Below are 5,208 nucleotides of genomic sequence, written 5' to 3' on the forward strand. Positions count from 1 at the left end.
ACAAAAGCAACGTGGATCAGGCTTGGTAAGGGCAAGATCCCAGTCTTAGAGCCAGAGATGTGGCCAGGAGAGCCGTGAGTGGTAGCTTCCGCCAATACCAGGGCGCTTCCCAGGTCCCGCCCCCGCCGAGGTCGCACCCCCGCGCGACCCGGTCCTGCACTCTGAGCTGGTTCCTGCGCCTGCAGCATCCTGAGGACCCCACGGGACCGCGGCCCTGCGAGCCTGGGGGGCGCGGCAGGCCCCGTGATGCAAAAGGGGTTCTCTTCTCGGGTGTCAGGTGAAAGCGAAATCGTCTAAAATATCGTCCGTGGTTTGTTTCCCGAGTTCCTAATTCCTCAAAGAGGCGATCCTGTTGAGGATGAGATTTGCGTCGCGCAAAACCAAACCCAGCGTGGCGGTGGGAGAGGGTTCGTTGAGCCGCAACAACGCTCCAGGGGCTTCCCTTCCTCCAGGCTTCCCGTGTGAGGCCCGGGCTGCGGGCTGCGCGCCGCGTGGGTCGGCCCCGGCCCCGGCCCCGGAACCCGAACACGCCCGGGGCTCGCGGCCGCGCGACCTTGAGCGCTGGAGGGCGGCGGCGGCGGCGGCGGCGGGGGCGGCGGCGGGGGCGGCCCCGGGGCCCGGGGAGCGGCGGCCCTGACGCCCTGACGCCCTGCGGCCAGCAGAGGGCGCGCGCAGCTCACACGCGCCAGCCCCGGCCGCTCCCACCGCCCGCGACTCTCGGTTAGCGCGTGCGCCGGGTTCCGCGGACACCAGTGAACTGAGGTGCCTGCGACCTTGACTAATGAGGTGTGCGCTCCGGGAGTGTCGGGACTCAGAAACTTGCGAGATGCTCTTACGCTGGCCTGTAATCAATACACACAAAATCTGAATTGCAGATTACTCGAGCTCCCTCTCCCGGGTAAAGAATCTCGTTTCTTCTTAGCCGTTAAGTTGAACGTGTGTTTGTGACGGTTCCGGGATGAGAACGTAACAGACCAAGTAGCGTTGTCCACTATAGGAGGGGTGTTGACTGGCTCGATGCGTCTCAGCATCAAAGGAGCATCAGATTTCAGGCGCAGGGGAAAGGGACTTTAGAATGCGGTGGGTATTTCTCAGATTCTGCTTTTTGAATTTCAGGGTCCAGATCAAGAAGCAAAACGAGGAAACAAAGTCTCCCTTTGCTCCGGCTACAGTCTCCGCCGGCGACTCACCGGCAGGGGGCGCTGTCCGCCGCGGTCCCGACGGGTCTTGCCCAGCACGGGGCGGGGCGGGGCGGGGCGGGGCGGGGCGGGGCGGGGCGGGGTCAGGGGCAGGGCGGGGCGGGGCGGGGCGGGGCGGGGTCAGGGGCAGGGCGGGGCGGGGCGGGCGAGGCGGGGGCGGGGTCAGGGCGGGGCGGGGCGGGGCCGGTTTATTTTTAAGTCCGTTGGTTTATTTTTATTTCTTTCTTTTTCAGGACGATGATGGACTTTATAAAAATCCTCATGATTGCACTGATTTTACGGAGCTGGTCGAGCAGCCCTCCAACTCTGAGGTTTCATAGGTTTGGTTTCTCAGTAGAGTGTAGTAGGCTGCATCATTTGAAAACACTTACAACACCTTCTTCATAATGGGAAGAAAATCCTCCCACGCTCAGTGATGCTGAACTGGATGAAAGGGATGTGGGAAGTAACTCTGCTGCTTCCAGGCAAAGACCTTACTTGTGATTGAGCACCTCCCGTCCTTCCTATGCCACACAGGACGCCGGCCCCTCAGCTGGGGTCCCCGATGTGGGCATGTGTAGCAGAGGCAAGGTGCTCACCGCCAGGGCACTCGGAACACAACGTGGGCAAGCAATTTGTTTGTTGTTGCCAGCTACTGGAGATTGGGGGCAGCTTTCTGTGCAGCCGGTGGATGAATATAAAAACTGATATGAGGAGTGGGGTGCTGCTGTATGAAAATAAAAATTGGTGGCAGTTCCTTGAGGCTAAAGCTATAGGTGGTTGGAAAAGTGGCAGTAACAGGGGAGGCAGATGGTCTTCCCCGCGAACTTAGGGCTTTGGCTGGAAAGGTATTGAAATGGAACATGACTAGCATGCATTACTTGTCATTACCTGCATTTGGTATTTTAAAAATGAAACAAATCCAGAAAAGAGCTGGCCCGTTTGCAGGATGGGATGAAAGAAAAAACAGAAAGCCTTAAATTCTGGGATTTCAGGGTTGAAAAATGGGACTATTTTTAACTTTCAACTGATAAAAGATAAAATTGAGACATCCATTCAGCCCAAACCACTGATTAAGATGTAGGCTGAAAAGAAATGATAGGAGTGGCCACAATTCCTGAAGGCATAATTCTGCAATAGCTTGACAAGCCCACAGAGTCCTTAAGTCTAGAGAAAAACATACCCAAGAATTGTGTTGCAGGCTGCTGGCACACAGGAATGGTATGAAATAAATAAAGAGCTAACAAAATCTTTGAAGGAGTTATACTGCTCAAAGCACTGTCATCTTCAGTTAAAAGAGATCATGATGTTTTGAGACAATTTAGGCAAGAAGTAGGCTGACAATGCCGCTCATTCTCCTAGGATGGCACAATCTCCATTGCCCTCCAAGAAGCAACCAGCAAGGATGAAGGGGGGTGGGGTGGGGTAGAGATGCCCTGGAGGGTGGAGTCGAGAGCTGCAGAGAATAAGGGACTAGGGAGCTGCCTGTAGACGGCAGAACTGGGGCCTAGTCAGGAACATTCTCTGCCCTAGGATGGAAGCCCCCAATGTGTGTCCAGCAGAATTTCAAAATTACTGTGTCACCAGTGATTACTAAGTGCTTCTCATCCTTCTTCTTGACTAATGAGGGCATTTATTGTAGTTATTCTGTCCTTGTTCTACTATGGTACGTGGCACATTTGGGTTCTTTTATACCTGATTTAGAGATCTTCATGAGATCTTCAAGTTGGCACCTGGCACTGTAATGGAATGAGACATTCCTGGTACATTTCTTGGACGTGGGTGAGTGATTCTGAGTGAGAAAGGCAGGAAAGTGAATACCTCCCAGGTGATGGTCTGCGATAGATTGTAATATTGTTTTCCAATATAGATTTCCCTCTCCTGTTAGGGGCAGGGTGTCTATTCCTGGCCCCCCGGGTGTTGGGCTAGTCTGTGTGACTGTTTTTGGCCAATGGGATATGAACCATTGAGACACATGCTCTGTTTGAACAGGAGCGTCAAATGCGATTGCCTCTTATTCTTAGTCTCTGCCATGAAAATGAGCGTCCCATGGAGGGCTTAGCCTTTGCCTGGGAGCCTTGAATGAGAAGACATACAGAGCAGAGCTGAGCAACCCTGTTTACTCCGAAGATGCAGACATGTGAGTGAAAATAAATGTTTGCTGTTGCAAGCCACTGGGATCGTGGATCATTGGCTTCGCAGCAAGCTGACTGACATGGACATGAGATCTTGTCAGAGACTCCCTGTGCAGTTTTGTTCAAAGGAGGTAGTGCACATACATATATTAATTTGTTTTTGTTTTCTTAAATTATTTTAACTACAGCATTCCAAAAAAAAATCTCAGCTTATATGCCAAATACAATGAAATGTAGTTTTTCTTATCATAATGAAGCAAGCACCTGCTAATGTGGAAACCCCCAACACAGTATATTTCGAATTGAAAAGCATTTCATAAAAGAATAAAAGGTCACTGAGTTACTTCGGTAGAACTCTATGATATATCTGTAGTGAAATAATGATTTAGATCAAACCACTTGTAATGTATTCCCTAAATGTGAACCGGACACTTTGGAAAGCTACTATGAATTATTGACATAAAGTGTCCTACTGAGAAATGCCTGTTTATATTTCTCAGTTCCACACTTAACCAGTGATTCTCCAACTTGGCAGTATTTCACACTAGAATGTAGAATTCACCCAGGAATACGTCTCATGTGATATACAGTTCTGAACTAACAACATTTGTTAACAATTTTCTTCTGTTATGAATCAGAGTGCATTGAAGATTACCCCTGTAGTAACCACAGGCTTGCTTTCATCAAAATACACTCTCCTACGTGGGAGAGTTGTGGATGCAGTTGTATTATAACACCCCAGTTACCTCACAAGATCTCAGGGTGATTTGTTTGGTGTTTCAGGCCACAATGTAAGCTGTGTCTGGAAATGTGATCCACAGAGGAATGTCATCTGTTGTGTGAATGTAGAGCGGAGGCAAGGTTGAAATCTCTTAAAACTCTTGTAAGACTTGATGTGACTTCAAATAGAGATAAATCAAAGATCGGAGGTGGAGTGCCAATAAGCAGTGAGGCCCCCATTCTTCTAGTTTGGAAACAGGATAAGTGGATGAATGGGAAGTGATACCAAAGAGTATGGGAAAATGGCAGAAAGAAGAGCTTTCCGCTCAAACATTTTTCCCCACCCTGGTTTTTCTATTTGCATTAATACAAGCTGCCTTTTAAAATGCAAAAACCCACAAGGAGGAAAGAGTAGAAATTTAACTTTTCTCACGTGTTAGGGAATAATTCTCTGAGAATCCAGAGTCCAGTAAGGGGGGATCTTTCTGAAGCTGAAAGTGTTGAGGTGTAGAGGAGACTTGGGTAAGGCAACCAAAAAAGCAGTGTGCAACCACAGTCACAGGCCATGTGCCACATCTGACCTGTGCTGGGCACTGAACACACAGGAAAGACTGAAAGGACACACGATGTCAATGAGGCTTAAGGGCATTTAGGGCTCTGGAAATCTGCCAATCTAATCGTCTTACCTTACAGCATGTCATTCTCCTGTACTAAGTCCCGCATGGAACATGGTCCATCCTCCAAACTCATCCCCCATGATGGGACTTCTGCCTGGATTGGTTTCTTGTACTGTCAGCCATAAATACTTACTGATCCTTTACTGTCTGTCTCAAATGTCTCTGACTCCATGATACCCGGATTGATTCCCTTGACAGATGAAGCTCCCTCGTTCCCACTTTGTTCTCACTCTCCCGGTACTTCTCACACTGTCCTTCCCTGATTTGTTTGGGGACAACGGATATATCAAACACAATGTTCAAGCTTTATTCATCTTTGTAGCCTAATCCCCTTATCTGAGCACCTTACACAAAATGAACGTGCAATAGAAGCTTACCCTGGGGGATGGGGAGAGAAGAAGGGGCTTATCAGAGAAGTTCTACAGATGCAAAATGGCAGTGGAGAGTTTCAAACCAAACTTCATGCATTGCAATGTTTTCCCTGGGGGGGTGAGGGGG

The 5,208-nt window shown here is 49.6% G+C and overlaps 1 long non-coding RNA gene across 1 annotated transcript; it reads left to right on the top strand.

Moving 5' to 3' along the window:
* Nucleotides 1–582: 582 nt before the first annotated feature.
* Nucleotides 583–3,656, top strand: LOC144295112 (uncharacterized). The gene is made up of 2 exons (XR_013362531.1): nucleotides 583–1,080; nucleotides 1,433–3,656. It is a non-coding gene; the product is annotated as an uncharacterized LOC144295112 (long non-coding RNA).
* The last annotated feature ends 1,552 nt before the right edge of the window (nucleotides 3,657–5,208 follow it).

Source organism: Canis aureus, chromosome 23 (assembly GCF_053574225.1).
Source record: "Canis aureus isolate CA01 chromosome 23, VMU_Caureus_v.1.0, whole genome shotgun sequence".
Taxonomy (NCBI): Eukaryota; Metazoa; Chordata; class Mammalia; order Carnivora; family Canidae; genus Canis; species Canis aureus.